At 47.8% G+C, this 21,321-nt stretch overlaps 24 non-coding genes across 24 annotated transcripts; 4 read left to right on the top strand and 20 right to left on the bottom strand.

The window, feature by feature from the left end:
• Window positions 1–965: 965 nt before the first annotated feature.
• Window positions 966–1,047, bottom strand: trnas-gcu (transfer RNA serine (anticodon GCU)). Its single transcript has one exon. It is a non-coding gene; the product is annotated as a tRNA-Ser (tRNA).
• Window positions 1,048–1,193: 146 nt separating this feature from the next.
• trnas-gcu (transfer RNA serine (anticodon GCU)) lies at window positions 1,194–1,275 on the bottom strand. Its single transcript has one exon. It is a non-coding gene; the product is annotated as a tRNA-Ser (tRNA).
• A 2,158-nt stretch (window positions 1,276–3,433) lies between these two features.
• trnas-gcu (transfer RNA serine (anticodon GCU)) lies at window positions 3,434–3,515 on the bottom strand. The gene has a single exon. It is a non-coding gene; the product is annotated as a tRNA-Ser (tRNA).
• A 146-nt stretch (window positions 3,516–3,661) lies between these two features.
• On the bottom strand, window positions 3,662–3,743 carry trnas-gcu (transfer RNA serine (anticodon GCU)). Its single transcript has one exon. It is a non-coding gene; the product is annotated as a tRNA-Ser (tRNA).
• A 1,264-nt stretch (window positions 3,744–5,007) lies between these two features.
• On the top strand, window positions 5,008–5,148 carry LOC148980873 (U4 spliceosomal RNA). The gene has a single exon (XR_016168686.1). It is a non-coding gene; the product is annotated as a U4 spliceosomal RNA (small nuclear RNA).
• Window positions 5,149–6,161: 1,013 nt separating this feature from the next.
• Window positions 6,162–6,243, bottom strand: trnas-gcu (transfer RNA serine (anticodon GCU)). The gene has a single exon. It is a non-coding gene; the product is annotated as a tRNA-Ser (tRNA).
• Window positions 6,244–6,773: 530 nt separating this feature from the next.
• Window positions 6,774–6,855, bottom strand: trnas-gcu (transfer RNA serine (anticodon GCU)). Its single transcript has one exon. It is a non-coding gene; the product is annotated as a tRNA-Ser (tRNA).
• Window positions 6,856–7,764: 909 nt separating this feature from the next.
• On the bottom strand, window positions 7,765–7,846 carry trnas-gcu (transfer RNA serine (anticodon GCU)). The gene has a single exon. It is a non-coding gene; the product is annotated as a tRNA-Ser (tRNA).
• Window positions 7,847–7,992: 146 nt separating this feature from the next.
• On the bottom strand, window positions 7,993–8,074 carry trnas-gcu (transfer RNA serine (anticodon GCU)). The gene has a single exon. It is a non-coding gene; the product is annotated as a tRNA-Ser (tRNA).
• Window positions 8,075–8,220: 146 nt separating this feature from the next.
• Window positions 8,221–8,302, bottom strand: trnas-gcu (transfer RNA serine (anticodon GCU)). Its single transcript has one exon. It is a non-coding gene; the product is annotated as a tRNA-Ser (tRNA).
• Window positions 8,303–9,338: 1,036 nt separating this feature from the next.
• Window positions 9,339–9,479, top strand: LOC148980879 (U4 spliceosomal RNA). Its single transcript, XR_016168687.1, has one exon. It is a non-coding gene; the product is annotated as a U4 spliceosomal RNA (small nuclear RNA).
• Window positions 9,480–10,492: 1,013 nt separating this feature from the next.
• Window positions 10,493–10,574, bottom strand: trnas-gcu (transfer RNA serine (anticodon GCU)). Its single transcript has one exon. It is a non-coding gene; the product is annotated as a tRNA-Ser (tRNA).
• Window positions 10,575–11,483: 909 nt separating this feature from the next.
• trnas-gcu (transfer RNA serine (anticodon GCU)) lies at window positions 11,484–11,565 on the bottom strand. Its single transcript has one exon. It is a non-coding gene; the product is annotated as a tRNA-Ser (tRNA).
• A 1,264-nt stretch (window positions 11,566–12,829) lies between these two features.
• Window positions 12,830–12,970, top strand: LOC148980882 (U4 spliceosomal RNA). The gene has a single exon (XR_016168688.1). It is a non-coding gene; the product is annotated as a U4 spliceosomal RNA (small nuclear RNA).
• A 1,008-nt stretch (window positions 12,971–13,978) lies between these two features.
• Window positions 13,979–14,060, bottom strand: trnas-gcu (transfer RNA serine (anticodon GCU)). The gene has a single exon. It is a non-coding gene; the product is annotated as a tRNA-Ser (tRNA).
• A 146-nt stretch (window positions 14,061–14,206) lies between these two features.
• On the bottom strand, window positions 14,207–14,288 carry trnas-gcu (transfer RNA serine (anticodon GCU)). The gene has a single exon. It is a non-coding gene; the product is annotated as a tRNA-Ser (tRNA).
• A 2,158-nt stretch (window positions 14,289–16,446) lies between these two features.
• On the bottom strand, window positions 16,447–16,528 carry trnas-gcu (transfer RNA serine (anticodon GCU)). Its single transcript has one exon. It is a non-coding gene; the product is annotated as a tRNA-Ser (tRNA).
• Window positions 16,529–16,674: 146 nt separating this feature from the next.
• Window positions 16,675–16,756, bottom strand: trnas-gcu (transfer RNA serine (anticodon GCU)). Its single transcript has one exon. It is a non-coding gene; the product is annotated as a tRNA-Ser (tRNA).
• Window positions 16,757–18,020: 1,264 nt separating this feature from the next.
• Window positions 18,021–18,161, top strand: LOC148980887 (U4 spliceosomal RNA). Its single transcript, XR_016168689.1, has one exon. It is a non-coding gene; the product is annotated as a U4 spliceosomal RNA (small nuclear RNA).
• A 1,013-nt stretch (window positions 18,162–19,174) lies between these two features.
• On the bottom strand, window positions 19,175–19,256 carry trnas-gcu (transfer RNA serine (anticodon GCU)). The gene has a single exon. It is a non-coding gene; the product is annotated as a tRNA-Ser (tRNA).
• Window positions 19,257–19,781: 525 nt separating this feature from the next.
• Window positions 19,782–19,863, bottom strand: trnas-gcu (transfer RNA serine (anticodon GCU)). The gene has a single exon. It is a non-coding gene; the product is annotated as a tRNA-Ser (tRNA).
• A 146-nt stretch (window positions 19,864–20,009) lies between these two features.
• Window positions 20,010–20,091, bottom strand: trnas-gcu (transfer RNA serine (anticodon GCU)). The gene has a single exon. It is a non-coding gene; the product is annotated as a tRNA-Ser (tRNA).
• A 914-nt stretch (window positions 20,092–21,005) lies between these two features.
• trnas-gcu (transfer RNA serine (anticodon GCU)) lies at window positions 21,006–21,087 on the bottom strand. Its single transcript has one exon. It is a non-coding gene; the product is annotated as a tRNA-Ser (tRNA).
• A 146-nt stretch (window positions 21,088–21,233) lies between these two features.
• Window positions 21,234–21,315, bottom strand: trnas-gcu (transfer RNA serine (anticodon GCU)). Its single transcript has one exon. It is a non-coding gene; the product is annotated as a tRNA-Ser (tRNA).
• Between the last annotated feature and the right edge of the window lie 6 nt (window positions 21,316–21,321).

Consider the following 21,321-nt stretch of genomic DNA (forward strand, 5'->3'; position numbering starts at 1 on the left):
GAAAGTGCTGCATTCACTGTGACGGCGAAGACATGAGCTTGAAGACGGTTGGTGTAGTCAGTATTTGGACCTCCCTTAGAATGTGTTTTTGTATTTATAAAGGTCATATCCATGCAACAGGGGCCTTCTTGTTTTGATCCTGTCCTCGACAATGTTTTCAGAAATGAACAGGTGCTTTTTCTGCAGCTACAATTAAAATGAAATTCAGCTAAAGCTTGCCTTGAGGGGCACCCCTGCAGTTGACCTGTTCGCTAGGCTCTCTGTTTCTGCAGCTATTTTAAGGATGACGTCGTTAAAGTTGGCAGCAAGGTCCTTTGCCAGGCGCACTTGTCTTTCTCAAAACACTAAACACATCAAACGACAATGATGGGATTCGAACCCACGCGTGCAGAGCACAATGGATTAGCAGTCCATCGCCTTAACCACTCGGCCACCTCGTCACTCGCCTGCATGTGTTGCCCGAAGCTGGGCTGTGGTGTGTTTCTGCCGCTATATTAAGGATGACTTTGCTAAACATGGCAGGCCGGGTACATTGAACGGCTTTGCCAGGCACACTTGGCTCTCTGAAAACACTAAAGACATCAAACAACGAGGATTCGAACCCACGCATGCAGAGCACAATGGATTAGCAGTCCATCGCCTTAACCACTCGGCCACCTCGTCACTCGACCAAACCTGTTTTCCCGAAGCTGGGCAGTGGTGTGTTTCGGCAGCTATTTTAAGGATGATGTTGTTAAAGTTGGCAGCAAGGTTCTTTGAATGGCTTTGCCAGGCGCACTTTGCTCTCTCGACACATTCAGCTAAAGCTCGCCTTGAGGGGCACCTGTGCGGTTGACGTGTTCACTACATTTTCTCTCTGTTTCTGCAGCTATATTAAGAATGATGTCGCTAAATTTGGCAGGTAGGGTACATTGAACGGCTTTGCCAGGCGCACTTGTCTCTCTCGAAACACTAAACACATCAAACGACGAGGATGGGATTCGAACCCACGCGTGCAGAGCACAATGGATTAGCAGTCCATCGCCTTAACCACTCGGCCACCTCGTCACTCTCCAGCATGTGTTGCCCGAAGCTGGGCTGTGGTGTGTTTCTGCCGCTATATTAAGGATGACTTTGCTAAACATGGCAGGCCGGGTACATTGAACGGCTTTGCCAGGCACACTTCGCTCTCTGAAAACGCTAAAGACATCAAACGACGAGGATGGGATTCGAACCCACGCGTGCAGAGCACAATGGATTAGCAGTCCATCGCCTTAACCACTCGGCCACCTCGTCACTCTCCTGCATGTGTTGCCCGAAGCTGGGCTGTGGTGTGTTTCTGCCGCTATATTAAGGATGACTTTGCTAAACATGGCAGGCCGGGTACATTGAATGGCTTTGCCAGGCACACTTGGCTCTCTGAAAACGCTAAAGACATCAAACGACGAGGATGGGATTCGAACCCACGCATGCAGAGCACAATGGATTAGCAGTCCATCGCCTTAACCACTCGGCCACCTCGTCACTCGACCAAGCCTGTTTTCCCGAAGCTGGGCAGTGGTGTGTTTCGGCAGCTATTTTAAGGATGATGCTGTTAAAGTTGGCAGCAAGGTTCTTTGAATGGCTTTGCCAGGCGCACTTTGCTCTCTCGACACATTCAGCTAAAGCTCGCCTTGAGGGGCACCTGTGCGGTTGACGTGTTCACTACATTTTCTCTCTGTTTCTGCAGCTATATTAAGGATGATGTCGCTAAATTTGGCAGGTAGGGTACATTGAACGGCTTTGCCAGGCGCACTTGGCTCTCTGAAAACACTAAAGACATCAAACGACGAGGATGGGATTCGAACCCACGCATGCAGAGCACAATGGATTAGCAGTCCATCGCCTTAACCACTCGGCCACCTCGTCACTCGACCAAGCCTGTTTTCCCGAAGCTGGGCAGTGGTGTGTTTCGGCAGCTATTTTAAGGATGATGCTGTTACAGTTTTTTCTGAATGCTTAAGCGCTAATCGTGATTCTTGTAGCACAATTTCTAAAACTATTAATACGTATAGCAAAACCACTCACTGAGTTTGCAAAACTGTAGGCACAATTCACTGCACAACACTATTTTTGCAGAACTTTAAACACAACTCACTGCTTACACTCAATTACCAAATTTCCAACACACTTCTAGCAAAATTATACACATGTATGGCTATCATTAACGCTATTTTGCCAACTGTCTGGCTCACTTTCACATTTGAAAACTGTTTTAGAAAATTAGTTCACTTTGCAATCAGCCTAAGCACTATAAATAAGCCACAGGTAAGCTGTCTGTGTGGAGTACAATGGAAGGAGCAGTAAGAGTGAGAATCAGAGGAGGCAGAGGGAGAGGACGTGGAGGTGAAGAAGTTGGAGGAAGGAGCTAGAAGAGGACAAGGAGGCAGAGGGAGAGGATGTGGAGTTGAAGAGCATACCCGATATGTCATCATATGGGACAATGTTAGTCCGCAACTGGTTTACAGACCACACATTTTTCATGGCACTCAACCTCCCTCCATACTCTCCATTCTTACGTAAATCCCATTGAGGAGTTCTGGAAAGTGTACGACCGTCATCCTCATCAACAGGTAGCCCTTTTACAGGCAATGGAGGAGGCATGTGGAGATATTGACCAGGCATCATGTCAGGCCTGGATACGGCATTCAAGGACATATTTTCCCTGGTGCCTTGGACTGGAGGATATTGCATGTGATGTCGACGTAATTTTGCAGCCGAACCCAGAAAGACGACATGATGTAGGCTGATTTTTTATTTATTTATTTTTTATTTTTTTAAATTACTATTTTGTGTTCTGACTTTGTCTTTGTTTTTATGAGTGTGAATAAACACCAATACTTGAAGTTTGTATCCTTGTATGTTTACATGACACTATGACAAAAGTATGACCTCAAATTGACATCTGTACACAGAGACAGCAAAAGCCAGATGTGTTTTGTATTCATACCATCAGTGTGTAGTTGGCACATTGTGTGCTTAGTATTTGATGGCTTGTGTTTACTGTTTGATACGAAAACACAATTTTTCCGAAGGTGTGAAGAGTTAATCTAGCTGTGTTTGCTTTTGCAAGAGAACTACAATGTTTTGATAATTGGGTGAAAGGTTTTCTTATTTGTGTGTAGAGTTTTGCAAAACTAGCCAATAGTTACAAAAAATGTGCTTAAGCAATCAGAAAAAACTGTAAAGTTGGCAGCAAGGTTCTTTGAATGGCTTTGCCAGGCGCACTTTGCTCTCTCGACACATTCAGCTAAAGCTCGCCTTGAGGGGCACCTGTGCGGTTGACGTGTTCACCACATTTTCTCTCTGTTTCTGCAGCTATATTAAGGATGATGTCGCTAAATTTGGCAGGTAGGGTACATTGAACGGCTTTGCCAGGCGCACTTGTCTCTCTCGAAACACTAAACACATCAAACGACGAGGATGGGATTCGAACCCACGCGTGCAGAGCACAATGGATTAGCAGTCCATCGCCTTAACCACTCGGCCACCTCGTCACTCGCCTGCATGTGTTGCCCGAAGCTGGGCTGTGGTGTGTTTCTGCCGCTATATTAAGGATGACTTTGCTAAACATGGCAGGCCGGGTACATTGAACGGATTTGTCAGGCACACTTCGCTCTCTGAAAACGCTAAAGACATCAAACGACGAGGATGGGATTCGAACCCACGCGTGCAGAGCACAATGGATTAGCAGTCCATCGCCTTAACCACTCGGCCACCTCGTCACTCTCCTGCATGTGTTGCCCGAAGCTGGGCTGTGGTGTGTTTCTGCCGCTATATTAAGGATGACTTTGCTAAACATGGCAGGCCGGGTACATTGAATGGCTTTGCCAGGCACACTTGGCTCTCTGAAAACGCTAAAGACATCAAACGACAAGGATGGGATTCGAACCCACGCATGCAGAGCACAATGGATTAGCAGTCCATCGCCTTAACCACTCGGCCACCTCGTAACTCGACCAAACCTGTTTTCCCGAAGCTGGGCAGTGGTGTGTTTCGGCAGCTATTTTAAGGATGATGTTGTTAAAGTTGGCAGCAAGGTTCTTTGAATGGCTTTGCCAGGCTCACTTTGCTCTCTCGACACATTTAGCTAAAGCTCGCCTTGAGGGGCACCTGTGCGGTTGACGTGTTCACTACATTTTCTCTCTGTTTCTGCAGCTATATTAAGGATGATGTCGCTAAATTTGGCAGGTAGGGTACATTGAACGGCTTTGCCAGGCGCACTTGGCTCTCTGAAAAAACTAAAGACATCAAACGACGAGGATGGTATTCAAACCCACGTGTGCACAACACAACATAATAGCAGTCCATCACCTAACCACTCGGCCACCTCGCCACAACCTTTTGGATGTTGGAAGTAGTAATTTGGTGCTTTTCAACCCCTCTCATTAACATGATGGAGATACAGTTCACCATATTGTGTTGGAAATGGTTTGGCTGATGAAAGAGGTAACCCTTCAACTGACCTGCAAGGAGCATTGGGTTCTATGGGTTAGGAGACTCACAACTGTTTTGATAGAGGGAGATCTGCTTATGTTTCATTTGTGTGATGCTTCTGATTTGTTGGAAAGAACCTAGAGAGAACGCCTGGGTCGAGAAAAAGGCAGCATAGCTTGCATTGGACCTCTCTCAGAATATGTTTGCAGTGTCCTTGCACTCTTCATTATCCTACCCAACCTCGTAGGGAGCTCGTGGAATCGATCCCGAACTCAAACATATTCTTGGACATTGAGCTTTATAACTCCGCCCCTTTGCTACCAGGATCCACAATTCTCTCCCCCCAAAATTAGAAAGCAGCGCATTTTTTGTTCTTTGAGTGAAGAGATAACAATGATAAAACCTTTTTGTGCACATACCTCACCTGTTTCGTAGACACACCATGCAGCCGTCAGTGCCCAAAAGCTTATTACATGGCAGTTTAAAGCTTGATACCACCCTGTCGTTCCATGTCCAGATAAAAGCACGGAAGACGCTGCTCCTTTTGCCGGCATTCTTTCGCAGAGGCAATATCGTAGTCTATGAGGTTTATCCGAGACGTGATCTTTGCTGGTTGAAAACTTTACCCAATACCCCGCTGGGATGACTTGAAATATAGTCAGCCTTGGCAATTTTTGACGGTCTCTTAGGAGGCTTTGAGACTTGTTGAAAGAACAGAATTGTGCTTTCGCTCCTTGAAAGTGCTGCATTCACTGTGACGGCGAAGACATGAGCTTGAAGACGGTTGGTGTAGTCAGTATTTGGACCTCCCTTAGAATGTGTTTTTGTATTTATAAAGGTCATATCCATGCAACAGCGGCCTTCTTGTTTTGATCCTGTCCTCGACAATGTTTTCAGAAATGAACAGGTGCTTTTTCTGCAGCTACAATTAAAATGAAATTCAGCTAAAGCTTGCCTTGAGGGGCACCCCTGCAGTTGACCTGTTCGCTAGGCTCTCTGTTTCTGCAGCTATTTTAAGGATGACGTCGTTAAAGTTGGCAGCAAGGTCCTTTGCCAGGCGCACTTGTCTTTCTCAAAACACTAAACACATCAAACGACAATGATGGGATTCGAACCCACGCGTGCAGAGCACAATGGATTAGCAGTCCATCGCCTTAACCACTCGGCCACCTCGTCACTCGCCTGCATGTGTTGCCCGAAGCTGGGCTGTGGTGTGTTTCTGCCGCTATATTAAGGATGACTTTGCTAAACATGGCAGGCCGGGTACATTGAACGGCTTTGCCAGGCACACTTGGCTCTCTGAAAACACTAAAGACATCAAACGACGAGGATGGGATTCGAACCCACGCATGCAGAGCACAATGGATTAGCAGTCCATCGCCTTAACCACTCGGCCACCTCGTCACTCGACCAAGCCTGTTTTCCCGAAGCTGGGCAGTGGTGTGTTTCGGCAGCTATTTTAAGGATGATGCTGTTAAAGTTGGCAGCAAGGTTCTTTGAATGGCTTTGCCAGGCGCACTTTGCTCTCTCGACACATTCAGCTAAAGCTCGCCTTGAGGGGCACCTGTGCGGTTGACGTGTTCACCACATTTTCTCTCTGTTTCTGCAGCTATATTAAGGATGATGTCGCTAAATTTGGCAGGTAGGGTACATTGAACGGCTTTGCCAGGCGCACTTGTCTCTCTCGAAACACTAAACACATCAAACGACGAGGATGGGATTCGAACCCACGCGTGCAGAGCACAATGGATTAGCAGTCCATCGCCTTAACCACTCGGCCACCTCGTCACTCGCCTGCATGTGTTGCCCGAAGCTGGGCTGTGGTGTGTTTCTGCCGCTATATTAAGGATGACTTTGCTAAACATGGCAGGCCGGGTACATTGAACGGCTTTGCCAGGCACACTTGGCTCTCTGAAAACACTAAAGACATCAAACGACGAGGATGGGATTCGAACCCACGCATGCAGAGCACAATGGATTAGCAGTCCATCGCCTTAACCACTCGGCCACCTCGTCACTCGACCAAGCCTGTTTTCCCGAAGCTGGGCAGTGGTGTGTTTCGGCAGCTATTTTAAGGATGATGCTGTTAAAGTTGGCAGCAAGGTTCTTTGAATGGCTTTGCCAGGCGCACTTTGCTCTCTCGACACATTCAGCTAAAGCTCGCCTTGAGGGGCACCTGTGCGGTTGACGTGTTCACCACATTTTCTCTCTGTTTCTGCAGCTATATTAAGGATGATGTCGCTAAATTTGGCAGGTAGGGTACATTGAACGGCTTTGCCAGGCGCACTTGTCTCTCTCGAAACACTAAACACATCAAACGACGAGGATGGGATTCGAACCCACGCGTGCAGAGCACAATGGATTAGCAGTCCATCGCCTTAACCACTCGGCCACCTCGTCACTCGCCTGCATGTGTTGCCCGAAGCTGGGCTGTGGTGTGTTTCTGCCGCTATATTAAGGATGACTTTGCTAAACATGGCAGGCCGGGTACATTGAACGGCTTTGCCAGGCACACTTGGCTCTCTGAAAACACTAAAGACATCAAACAACGAGGATTCGAACCCACGCATGCAGAGCACAATGGATTAGCAGTCCATCGCCTTAACCACTCGGCCACCTCGTCACTCGACCAAACCTGTTTTCCCGAAGCTGGGCAGTGGTGTGTTTCGGCAGCTATTTTAAGGATGATGTTGTTAAAGTTGGCAGCAAGGTTCTTTGAATGGCTTTGCCAGGCGCACTTTGCTCTCTCGACACATTCAGCTAAAGCTCGCCTTGAGGGGCACCTGTGCGGTTGACGTGTTCACTACATTTTCTCTCTGTTTCTGCAGCTATATTAAGGATGATGTCGCTAAATTTGGCAGGTAGGGTACATTGAACGGCTTTGCCAGGCGCACTTGGCTCTCTGAAAACACTAAAGACATCAAACGACGAGGATGGGATTCGAACCCACGCATGCAGAGCACAATGGATTAGCAGTCCATCGCCTTAACCACTCGGCCACCTCGTCACTCGACCAAGCCTGTTTTCCCGAAGCTGGGCAGTGGTGTGTTTCGGCAGCTATTTTAAGGATGATGCTGTTAAAGTTGGCAGCAAGGTTCTTTGAATGGCTTTGCCAGGCGCACTTTGCTCTCTCGACACATTCAGCTAAAGCTCGCCTTGAGGGGCACCTGTGCGGTTGACGTGTTCACCACATTTTCTCTCTGTTTCTGCAGCTATATTAAGGATGATGTCGCTAAATTTGGCAGGTAGGGTACATTGAACGGCTTTGCCAGGCGCACTTGTCTCTCTCGAAACACTAAACACATCAAACGACGAGGATGGGATTCGAACCCACGCGTGCAGAGCACAATGGATTAGCAGTCCATCGCCTTAACCACTCGGCCACCTCGTCACTCGCCTGCATGTGTTGCCCGAAGCTGGGCTGTGGTGTGTTTCTGCCGCTATATTAAGGATGACTTTGCTAAACATGGCAGGCCGGGTACATTGAACGGATTTGCCAGGCACACTTCGCTCTCTGAAAACGCTAAAGACATCAAACGACGAGGATGGGATTCGAACCCACGCGTGCAGAGCACAATGGATTAGCAGTCCATCGCCTTAACCACTCGGCCACCTCGTCACTCTCCTGCATGTGTTGCCCGAAGCTGGGCTGTGGTGTGTTTCTGCCGCTATATTAAGGATGACTTTGCTAAACATGGCAGGCCGGGTACATTGAACGGCTTTGCCAGGCACACTTGGCTCTCTGAAAACGCTAAAGACATCAAACGACGAGGATGGGATTCGAACCCACGCGTGCAGAGCACAATGGATTAGCAGTCCATCGCCTTAACCACTCGGCCACCTCGTCACTCGACCAGACCTGTTTTCCCGAAGCTGGGCAGTGGTGTGTTTCGGCAGCTATTTTAAGGATGATGTTGTTAAAGTTGGCAGCAAGGTTCTTTGAATGGCTTTGCCAGGCTCACTTTGCTCTCTCGACACATTCAGCTAAAGCTCGCCTTGAGGGGCACCTGTGCGGTTGACGTGTTCACTACATTTTCTCTCTGTTTCTGCAGCTATATTAAGGATGATGTCGCTAAATTTGGCAGGTAGGGTACATTGAACGGCTTTGCCAGGCGCACTTGGCTCTCTGAAAACACTAAAGACATCAAACGACGAGGATGGTATTCAAACCCACGTGTGCACAACACAACATAATAGCAGTCCATCACCTAACCACTCGGCCACCTCGCCACAACCTTTTGGATGTTGGAAGTAGTAATTTGGTGCTTTTCAACCCCTCTCATTAACATGATGGAGATACAGTTCACCATATTGTGTTGGAAATGGTTTGGCTGATGAAAGAGGTAACCCTTCAACTGACCTGCAAGGAGCATTGGGTTCTATGGGTTAGGAGACTCACAACTGTTTTGATAGAGGGAGATCTGCTTATGTTTCATTTGTGTGATGCTTCTGATTTGTTGGAAAGAACCTAGAGAGAACGCCTGGGTCGAGAAAAAGGCAGCATAGCTTGCATTGGACCTCTCTCAGAATATGTTTGCAGTGTCCTTGCACTCTTCATTATCCTACCCAACCTCGTAGGGAGCTCGTGGAATCGATCCCGAACTCAAACATATTCTTGGACATTGAGCTTTATAACTCCGCCCCTTTGCTACCAGGATCCACAATTCTCTCCCCCCAAAATTAGAAAGCAGCGCATTTTTTGTTCTTTGAGTGAAGAGATAACAATGATAAAACCTTTTTGTGCACATACCTCACCTGTTTCGTAGACACACCATGCAGCCGTCAGTGCCCAAAAGCTTATTACATGGCAGTTTAAAGCTTGATACCACCCTGTCGTTCCATGTCCAGATAAAAGCACGGAAGACGCTGCTCCTTTTGCCGGCATTCTTTCGCAGAGGCAATATCGTAGTCTATGAGGTTTATCCGAGACGTGATCTTTGCTGGTTGAAAACTTTACCCAATACCCCGCTGGGATGACTTGAAATATAGTCAGCCTTGGCAATTTTTGACGGTCTCTTAGGAGGCTTTGAGACTTGTTGAAAGAACAGAATTGTGCTTTCGCTCCTTGAAAGTGCTGCATTCACTGTGACGGCGAAGACATGAGCTTGAAGACGGTTGGTGTAGTCAGTATTTGGACCTCCCTTAGAATGTGTTTTTGTATTTATAAAGGTCATATCCATGCAACAGGGGCCTTCTTGTTTTGATCCTGTCCTCGACAATGTTTTCAGAAATGAACAGGTGCTTTTTCTGCAGCTACAATTAAAATGAAATTCAGCTAAAGCTTGCCTTGAGGGGCACCCCTGCAGTTGACCTGTTCGCTAGGCTCTCTGTTTCTGCAGCTATTTTAAGGATGACGTCGTTAAAGTTGGCAGCAAGGTCCTTTGCCAGGCGCACTTGTCTCTCTCAAAACACTAAACACATCAAACGACAAGGATGGGATTCGAACCCACGCGTGCAGAGCACAATGGATTAGCAGTCCATCGCCTTAACCACTCGGCCACCTCGTCACTCGCCTGCATGTGTTGCCCGAAGCTGGGCTGTGGTGTGTTTCTGCCGCTATATTAAGGATGACTTTGCTAAACATGGCAGGCCGGGTACATTGAACGGCTTTGCCAGGCACACTTGGCTCTCTGAAAACACTAAAGACATCAAACCACGAGGATGGGATTCGAACCCACGCATGCAGAGCACAATGGATTAGCAGTCCATCGCCTTAACCACTCGGCCACCTCGTCACTCGACCAAGCCTGTTTTCCCGAAGCTGGGCAGTGGTGTGTTTCGGCAGCTATTTTAAGGATGATGTTGTTAAAGTTGGCAGCAAGGTTCTTTGAATGGCTTTGCCAAGCGCACTTTGCTCTCTCGACACATTCAGCTAAAGCTCGCCTTGAGGGGCACCTGTGCGGTTGACGTGTTCACCACATTTTCTCTCTGTTTCTGCAGCTATATTAAGGATGATGTCGCTAAATTTGGCAGGTAGGGTACATTGAACGGCTTTGCCAGGCGCACTTGTCTCTCTCGAAACACTAAACACATCAAACGACGAGGATGGGATTCGAACCCACGCGTGCAGAGCACAATGGATTAGCAGTCCATCGCCTTAACCACTCGGCCACCTCGTCACTCGCCTGCATGTGTTGCCCGAAGCTGGGCTCTGGTGTGTTTCTGCCGCTATATTAAGGATGACTTTGCTAAATATGGCAGGCCGGGTACATTGAACGGCTTTGCCAGGCACACTTGGCTCTCTGAAAACACTAAAGACATCAAACAACGAGGATTCGAACCCACGCATGCAGAGCACAATGGATTAGCAGTCCATCGCCTTAACCACTCGGCCACCTCGTCACTCGACCAAACCTGTTTTCCCGAAGCTGGGCAGTGGTGTGTTTCGGCAGCTATTTTAAGGATGATGTTGTTAAAGTTGGCAGCAAGGTTCTTTGAATGGCTTTGCCAGGCGCACTTTGCTCTCTCGACACATTCAGCTAAAGCTCGCCTTGAGGGGCACCTGTGCGGTTGACGTGTTCACTACATTTTCTCTCTGTTTCTGCAGCTATATTAAGGATGATGTCGCTAAATTTGGCAGGTAGGGTACATTGAACGGCTTTGCCAGGCGCACTTGGCTCTCTGAAAACACTAAAGACATCAAACGACGAGGATGGGATTCGAACCCACGCATGCAGAGCACAATGGATTAGCAGTCCATCGCCTTAACCACTCGGCCACCTCGTCACTCGACCAAGCCTGTTTTCCCGAAGCTGGGCAGTGGTGTGTTTCGGCAGCTATTTTAAGGATGATGCTGTTAAAGTTGGCAGCAAGGTTCTTTGAATGGCTTTGCCAGGCGCACTTTGCTCTCTCGACACATTCAGCTAAAGCTCGCCTTGAGGGGCACCTGTGCGGTTGACGTGTTCACCACATTTTCTCTCTGTTTCTGCAGCTATATTAAGGATGATGTCGCTAAATTTGGCAGGTAGGGTACATTGAACGGCTTTGCCAGGCGCACTTGTCTCTCTCGAAACACTAAACACATCAAACGACGAGGATGGGATTCGAACCCACGCGTGCAGAGCACAATGGATTAGCAGTCCATCGCCTTAACCACTCGGCCACCTCGTCACTCGCCTGCATGTGTTGCCCGAAGCTGGGCTGTGGTGTGTTTCTGCCGCTATATTAAGGATGACTTTGCTAAACATGGCAGGCCGGGTACATTGAATGGCTTTGCCAGGCACACTTCGCTCTCTGAAAACGCTAAAGACATCAAACGACAAGGATGGGATTCGAACCCACGCATGCAGAGCACAATGGATTAGCAGTCCATCGCCTTAACCACTCGGCCACCTCGTCACTCGACCAAACCTGTTTTCCCGAAGCTGGGCAGTGGTGTGTTTCGGCAGCTATTTTAAGGATGATGTTGTTAAAGTTGGCAGCAAGGTTCTTTGAATGGCTTTGCCAGGCTCACTTTGCTCTCTCGACACATTCAGCTAAAGCTCGCCTTGAGGGGCACCTGTGCGGTTGACGTGTTCACTACATTTTCTCTCTGTTTCTGCAGCTATATTAAGGATGATGTCGCTAAATTTGGCAGGTAGGGTACATTGAACGGCTTTGCCAGGCGCACTTGGCTCTCTGAAAAAACTAAAGACATCAAACGACGAGGATGGTATTCAAACCCACGTGTGCACAACACAACATAATAGCAGTCCATCACCTAACCACTCGGCCACCTCGCCACAACCTTTTGGATGTTGGAAGTAGTAATTTGGTGCTTTTCAACCCCTCTCATTAACATGATGGAGATACAGTTCACCATATTGTGTTGGAAATGGTTTGGCTGATGAAAGAGGTAACCCTTCAACTGACCTGCAAGGAGCATTGGGTTCTATGGGTTAGGAGACTCACAACTGTTTTGATAGAGGGAGATCTGCTTATGTTTCATTTGTGTGATGCTTCTGATTTGTTGGAAAGAACCTAGAGAGAACGCCTGGGTCGAGAAAAAGGCAGCATAGCTTGCATTGGACCTCTCTCAGAATATGTTTGCAGTGTCCTTGCACTCTTCATTATCCTACCCAACCTCGTAGGGAGCTCGTGGAATCGATCCCGAACTCAAACATATTCTTGGACATTGAGCTTTATAACTCCGCCCCTTTGCTACCAGGATCCACAATTCTCTCCCCCCAAAATTAGAAAGCAGCGCATTTTTTGTTCTTTGAGTGAAGAGATAACAATGATAAAACCTTTTTGTGCACATACCTCACCTGTTTCGTAGACACACCATGCAGCCGTCAGTGCCCAAAAGCTTATTACATGGCAGTTTAAAGCTTGATACCACCCTGTCGTTCCATGTCCAGATAAAAGCACGGAAGACGCTGCTCCTTTTGCCGGCATTCTTTCGCAGAGGCAATATCGTAGTCTATGAGGTTTATCCGAGACGTGATCTTTGCTGGTTGAAAACTTTACCCAATACCCCGCTGGGATGACTTGAAATATAGTCAGCCTTGGCAATTTTTGACGGTCTCTTAGGAGGCTTTGAGACTTGTTGAAAGAACAGAATTGTGCTTTCGCTCCTTGAAAGTGCTGCATTCACTGTGACGGCGAAGACATGAGCTTGAAGACGGTTGGTGTAGTCAGTATTTGGACCTCCCTTAGAATGTGTTTTTGTATTTATAAAGGTCATATCCATGCAACAGGGGCCTTCTTGTTTTGATCCTGTCCTCGACAATGTTTTCAGAAATGAACAGGTGCTTTTTCTGCAGCTACAATTAAAATGAAATTCAGCTAAAGCTTGCCTTGAGGGGCACCCCTGCAGTTGACCTGTTCGCTAGGCTCTCTGTTTCTGCAGCTATTTTAAGGATGACGTCGTTAAAGTTGGCAGCAAGGTCCTTTGCCAGGCGCACTTGTCTTTCTCAAAACACTAAACACATCAAACGACAATGATGGGATTCGAACCCACGCGTGCAGAGCACAATGGATTAGCAGTCCATCGCCTTAACCACTCGGCCACCTCGTCACTCGCCTGCATGTGTTGCCCGAAGCTGGGCTGTGGTGTGTTTCTGCCGCTATATTAAGGATGACTTTGCTAAACATGGCAGGCCGGGTACATTGAACGGCTTTGCCAGGCACACTTGGCTCTCTGAAAACACTAAAGACATCAAACAACGAGGATTCGAACCCACGCATGCAGAGCACAATGGATTAGCAGTCCATCGCCTTAACCACTCGGCCACCTCGTCACTCGACCAAACCTGTTTTCCCGAAGCTGGGCAGTGGTGTGTTTCGGCAGCTATTTTAAGGATGATGTTGTTAAAGTTGGCAGCAAGGTTCTTTGAATGGCTTTGCCAGGCGCACTTTGCTCTCTCGACACATTCAGCTAAAGCTCGCCTTGAGGGGCACCTGTGCGGTTGACGTGTTCACTACATTTTCTCTCTGTTTCTGCAGCTATATTAAGAATGATGTCGCTAAATTTGGCAGGTAGGGTACATTGAACGGCTTTGCCAGGCGCACTTGTCTCTCTCGAAACACTAAACACATCAAACGACGAGGATGGGATTCGAACCCACGCGTGCAGAGCACAATGGATTAGCAGTCCATCGCCTTAACCACTCGGCCACCTCGTCACTCTCCAGCATGTGTTGCCCGAAGCTGGGCTGTGGTGTGTTTCTGCCGCTATATTAAGGATGACTTTGCTAAACATGGCAGGCCGGGTACATTGAACGGCTTTGCCAGGCACACTTCGCTCTCTGAAAACGCTAAAGACATCAAACGACGAGGATGGGATTCGAACCCACGCGTGCAGAGCACAATGGATTAGCAGTCCATCGCCTTAACCACTCGGCCACCTCGTCACTCTCCTGCATGTGTTGCCCGAAGCTGGGCTGTGGTGTGTTTCTGCCGCTATATTAAGGATGACTTTGCTAAACATGGCAGGCCGGGTACATTGAATGGCTTTGCCAGGCACACTTGGCTCTCTGAAAACGCTAAAGACATCAAACGACGAGGATGGGATTCGAACCCACGCATGCAGAGCACAATGGATTAGCAGTCCATCGCCTTAACCACTCGGCCACCTCGTCACTCGACCAAGCCTGTTTTCCCGAAGCTGGGCAGTGGTGTGTTTCGGCAGCTATTTTAAGGATGATGCTGTTAAAGTTGGCAGCAAGGTTCTTTGAATGGCTTTGCCAGGCGCACTTTGCTCTCTCGACACATTCAGCTAAAGCTCGCCTTGAGGGGCACCTGTGCGGTTGACGTGTTCACTACATTTTCTCTCTGTTTCTGCAGCTATATTAAGGATGATGTCGCTAAATTTGGCAGGTAGGGTACATTGAACGGCTTTGCCAGGCGCACTTGGCTCTCTGAAAACACTAAAGACATCAAACGACGAGGATGGGATTCGAACCCACGCATGCAGAGCACAATGGATTAGCAGTCCATCGCCTTAACCACTCGGCCACCTCGTCACTCGACCAAGCCTGTTTTCCCGAAGCTGGGCAGTGGTGTGTTTCGGCAGCTATTTTAAGGATGATGCTGTTACAGTTTTTTCTGAATGCTTAAGCGCTAATCGTGATTCTTGTAGCACAATTTCTAAAACTATTAATACGTATAGCAAAACCACTCACTGAGTTTGCAAAACTGTAGGCACAATTCACTGCACAACACTATTTTTGCAGAACTTTAAACACAACTCACTGCTTACACTCAATTACCAAATTTCCAACACACTTCTAGCAAAATTATACACATGTATGGCTATCATTAACGCTATTTTGCCAACTGTCTGGCTCACTTTCACATTTGAAAACTGTTTTAGAAAATTAGTTCACTTTGCAATCAGCCTAAGCACTATAAATAAGCCACAGGTAAGCTGTCTGTGTGGAGTACAATGGAAGGAGCAGTAAGAGTGAGAATCAGAGGAGGCAGAGGGAGAGGACGTGGAGGTGAAGAAGTTGGAGGAAGGAGCTAGAAGAGGACAAGGAGGCAGAGGGAGAGGATGTGGAGTTGAAGAGCATACCCGATATGTCATCATATGGGACAATGTTAGTCCGCAACTGGTTTACAGACCACACATTTTTCATGGCACTCAACCTCCCTCCATACTCTCCATTCTTACGTAAATCCCATTGAGGAGTTCTGGAAAGTGTACGACCGTCATCCTCATCAACAGGTAGCCCTTTTACAGGCAATGGAGGAGGCATGTGGAGATATTGACCAGGCATCATGTCAGGCCTGGATACGGCATTCAAGGACATATTTTCCCTGGTGCCTTGGACTGGAGGATATTGCATGTGATGTCGACGTAATTTTGCAGCCGAACCCAGAAAGACGACATGATGTAGGCTGATTTTTTATTTATTTATTTTTTATTTTTTTAAATTACTATTTTGTGTTCTGACTTTGTCTTTGTTTTTATGAGTGTGAATAAACACCAATACTTGAAGTTTGTATCCTTGTATGTTTACAAAACACTATGACAAAAGTATGACCTCAAATTGACATCTGTACACAGAGACAGCAAAAGCCAGATGTGTTTTGTATTCATACCATCAGTGTGTAGTTGGCACATTGTGTGCTTAGTATTTGATGGCTTGTGTTTACTGTTTGATACGAAAACACAATTTTTCCGAAGGTGTGAAGAGTTAATCTAGCTGTGTTTGCTTTTGCAAGAGAACTACAATGTTTTGATAATTGGGTGAAAGGTTTTCTTATTTGTGTGTAGAGTTTTGCAAAACTAGCCAATAGTTACAAAAAATGTGCTTAAGCAATCAGAAAAAACTGTAAAGTTGGCAGCAAGGTTCTTTGAATGGCTTTGCCAGGCGCACTTTGCTCTCTCGACACATTCAGCTAAAGCTCGCCTTGAGGGGCACCTGTGCGGTTGACGTGTTCACCACATTTTCTCTCTGTTTCTGCAGCTATATTAAGGATGATGTCGCTAAATTTGGCAGGTAGGGTACATTGAACGGCTTTGCCAGGCGCACTTGTCTCTCTCGAAACACTAAACACATCAAACGACGAGGATGGGATTCGAACCCACGCGTGCAGAGCACAATGGATTAGCAGTCCATCGCCTTAACCACTCGGCCACCTCGTCACTCGCCTGCATGTGTTGCCCGAAGCTGGGCTGTGGTGTGTTTCTGCCGCTATATTAAGGATGACTTTGCTAAACATGGCAGGCCGGGTACATTGAACGGATTTGCCAGGCACACTTCGCTCTCTGAAAACGCTAAAGACATCAAACGACGAGGATGGGATTCGAACCCACGCGTGCAGAGCACAATGGATTAGCAGTCCATCGCCTTAACCACTCGGCCACCTCGTCACTCTCCTGCATGTGTTGCCCGAAGCTGGGCTGTGGTGTGTTTCTGCCGCTATATTAAGGATGACTTTGCTAAACATGGCAGGCCGGGTACATTGAATGGCTTTGCCAGGCACACTTGGCTCTCTGAAAACGCTAAAGACATCAAACGACAAGGATGGGATTCGAACCCACGCATGCAGAGCACAATGGATTAGCAGTCCATCGCCTTAACCACTCGGCCACCTCGTAACTCGACCAAACCTGTTTTCCCGAAGCTGGGCAGTGGTGTGTTTCGGCAGCTATTTTAAGGATGATGTTGTTAAAGTTGGCAGCAAGGTTCTTTGAATGGCTTTGCCAGGCTCACTTTGCTCTCTCGACACATTCAGCTAAAGCTCGCCTTGAGGGGCACCTGTGCGGTTGACGTGTTCACTACATTTTCTCTCTGTTTCTGCAGCTATATTAAGGATGATGTCGCTAAATTTGGCAGGTAGGGTACATTGAACGGCTTTGCCAGGCGCACTTGGCTCTCTGAAAAAACTAAAGACATCAAACGACGAGGATGGTATTCAAACCCACGTGTGCACAACACAACATAATAGCAGTCCATCACCTAACCACTCGGCCACCTCGCCACAACCTTTTGGATGTTGGAAGTAGTAATTTGGTGCTTTTCAACCCCTCTCATTAACATGATGGAGATACAGTTCACCATATTGTGTTGGAAATGGTTTGGCTGATGAAAGAGGTAACCCTTCAACTGACCTGCAAGGAGCATTGGGTTCTATGGGTTAGGAGACTCACAACTGTTTTGATAGAGGGAGATCTGCTTATGTTTCATTTGTGTGATGCTTCTGATTTGTTGGAAAGAACCTAGAGAGAACGCCTGGGTCGAGAAAAAGGCAGCATAGCTTGCATTGGACCTCTCTCAGAATATGTTTGCAGTGTCCTTGCACTCTTCATTATCCTACCCAACCTCGTAGGGAGCTCGTGGAATCGATCCCGAACTCAAACATATTCTTGGACATTGAGCTTTATAACTCCGCCCCTTTGCTACCAGGATCCACAATTCTCTCCCCCCAAAATTAGAAAGCAGCGCATTTTTTGTTCTTTGAGTGAAGAGATAACAATGATAAAACCTTTTTGTGCACATACCTCACCTGTTTCGTAGACACACCATGCAGCCGTCAGTGCCCAAAAGCTTATTACATGGCAGTTTAAAGCTTGATACCACCCTGTCGTTCCATGTCCAGATAAAAGCACGGAAGACGCTGCTCCTTTTGCCGGCATTCTTTCGCAGAGGCAATATCGTAGTCTATGAGGTTTATCCGAGACGTGATCTTTGCTGGTTGAAAACTTTACCCAATACCCCGCTGGGATGACTTGAAATATAGTCAGCCTTGGCAATTTTTGACGGTCTCTTAGGAGGCTTTGAGACTTGTTGAAAGAACAGAATTGTGCTTTCGCTCCTTGAAAGTGCTGCATTCACTGTGACGGCGAAGACATGAGCTTGAAGACGGTTGGTGTAGTCAGTATTTGGACCTCCCTTAGAATGTGTTTTTGTATTTATAAAGGTCATATCCATGCAACAGCGGCCTTCTTGTTTTGATCCTGTCCTCGACAATGTTTTCAGAAATGAACAGGTGCTTTTTCTGCAGCTACAATTAAAATGAAATTCAGCTAAAGCTTGCCTTGAGGGGCACCCCTGCAGTTGACCTGTTCGCTAGGCTCTCTGTTTCTGCAGCTATTTTAAGGATGACGTCGTTAAAGTTGGCAGCAAGGTCCTTTGCCAGGCGCACTTGTCTTTCTCAAAACACTAAACACATCAAACGACAATGATGGGATTCGAACCCACGCGTGCAGAGCACAATGGATTAGCAGTCCATCGCCTTAACCACTCGGCCACCTCGTCACTCGCCTGCATGTGTTGCCCGAAGCTGGGCTGTGGTGTGTTTCTGCCGCTATATTAAGGATGACTTTGCTAAACATGGCAGGCCGGGTACATTGAACGGCTTTGCCAGGCACACTTGGCTCTCTGAAAACACTAAAGACATCAAACGACGAGGATGGGATTCGAACCCACGCATGCAGAGCACAATGGATTAGCAGTCCATCGCCTTAACCACTCGGCCACCTCGTCACTCGACCAAGCCTGTTTTCCCGAAGCTGGGCAGTGGTGTGTTTCGGCAGCTATTTTAAGGATGATGCTGTTAAAGTTGGCAGCAAGGTTCTTTGAATGGCTTTGCCAGGCGCACTTTGCTCTCTCGACACATTCAGCTAAAGCTCGCCTTGAGGGGCACCTGTGCGGTTGACGTGTTCACCACATTTTCTCTCTGTTTCTGCAGCTATATTAAGGATGATGTCGCTAAATTTGGCAGGTAGGGTACATTGAACGGCTTTGCCAGGCGCACTTGTCTCTCTCGAAACACTAAACACATCAAACGACGAGGATGGGATTCGAACCCACGCGTGCAGAGCACAATGGATTAGCAGTCCATCGCCTTAACCACTCGGCCACCTCGTCACTCGCCTGCATGTGTTGCCCGAAGCTGGGCTGTGGTGTGTTTCTGCCGCTATATTAAGGATGACTTTGCTAAACATGGCAGGCCGGGTACATTGAACGGCTTTGCCAGGCACACTTGGCTCTCTGAAAACACTAAAGACATCAAACAACGAGGATTCGAACCCACGCATGCAGAGCACAATGGATTAGCAGTCCATCGCCTTAACCACTCGGCCACCTCGTCACTCGACCAAACCTGTTTTCCCGAAGCTGGGCAGTGGTGTGTTTCGGCAGCTATTTTAAGGATGATGTTGTTAAAGTTGGCAGCAAAGTTCTTTGAATGGCTTTGCCAGGCGCACTTTGCTCTCTCGACACATTCAGCTAAAGCTCGCCTTGAGGGGCACCTGTGCGGTTGACGTGTTCACTACATTTTCTCTCTGTTTCTGCAGCTATATTAAGAATGATGTCGCTAAATTTGGCAGGTAGGGTACATTGAACGGCTTTGCCAGGCGCACTTGTCTCTCTCGAAACACTAAACACATCAAACGACGAGGATGGGATTCGAACCCACGCGTGCAGAGCACAATGGATTAGCAGTCCATCGCCTTAACCACTCGGCCACCTCGTCACTCTCCAGCATGTGTTGCCCGAAGCTGGGCTGTGGTGTGTTTCTGCCGCTATATTAAGGATGACTTTGCTAAACATGGCAGGCCGGGTACATTGAACGGCTTTGCCAGGCACACTTCGCTCTCTGAAAACGCTAAAGACATCAAACGACGAGGATGGGATTCGAACCCACGCGTGCAGAGCACAATGGATTAGCAGTCCATCGCCTTAACCACTCGGCCACCTCGTCACTCTCCTGCATGTGTTGCCCGAAGCTGGGCTGTGGTGTGTTTCTGCCGCTATATTAAGGATGACTTTGCTAAACATGGCAGGCCGGGTACATTGAATGGCTTTGCCAGGCACACTTGGCTCTCTGAAAACGCTAAAGACATCAAACAACGAGGATGGGATTCGAACCCACGCATGCAGAGCACAATGGATTAGCAGTCCATCGCCTTAACCACTCGGCCACCTCGTCACTCGACCAAACCTGTTTTCCCGAAGCTGGGCAGTGGTGTGTTTCGGCAGCTATTTTAAGGATGATGTTGTTAAAGTTGGCAGCAAGGTTCTTTGAATGGCTTTGCCAGGCGCACTTTGCTCTCTCGACACATTCAGCTAAAGCTCGCCTTGAGGGGCACCTGTGCGGTTGACGTGTTCACTACATTTTCTCTCTGTTTCTGCAGCTATATTAAGGATGATGTCGCTAAATTTGCCAGGTAGGGTACATTGAACGGCTTTGCCAGGCGCACTTGGCTCTCTGAAAACACTAAAGACATCAAACGACGAGGATGGGATTCGAACCCACGCATGCAGAGCACAATGGATTAGCAGTCCATCGCCTTAACCACTCGGCCACCTCGTCACTCGACCAAGCCTGTTTTCCCGAAGCTGGGCAGTGGTGTGTTTCGGCAGCTATTTTAAGGATGATGCTGTTAAAGTTGGCAGCAAGGTTCTTTGAATGGCTTTGCCAGGCGCACTTTGCTCTCTCGACACATTCAGCTAAAGCTCGCCTTGAGGGGCATCTGTGCGGTTGACGTGTTCACCACATTTTCTCTCTGTTTCTGCAGCTATATTAAGGATGATGTCGCTAAATTTGGCAGGTAGGGTACATTGAACGGCTTTGCCAGGCGCACTTGTCTCTCTCGAAACACTAAACACATCAAACGACGAGGATGGGATTCGAACCCACGCGTGCAGAGCACAATGGATTAGCAGTCCATCGCCTTAACCACTCGGCCACCTCGTCACTCGCCTGCATGTGTTGCCCGAAGCTGGGCTGTGGTGTGTTTCTGCCGCTATATTAAGGATGACTTTGCTAAACATGGCAGGCCGGGTACATTGAACGGATTTGCCAGGCACACTTCGCTCTCTGAAAACGCTAAAGACATCAAACGACGAGGATGGGATTCGAACCCACGCGTGCAGAGCACAATGGATTAGCAGTCCATCGCCTTAACCACTCGGCCACCTCGTCACTCTC

This window comes from Pimephales promelas, chromosome 5 (assembly GCF_988280905.1).
Source record: "Pimephales promelas chromosome 5, fPimPro1.hap1.1, whole genome shotgun sequence".
In the NCBI taxonomy this organism is placed as follows: domain Eukaryota; kingdom Metazoa; phylum Chordata; class Actinopteri; order Cypriniformes; family Leuciscidae; genus Pimephales; species Pimephales promelas.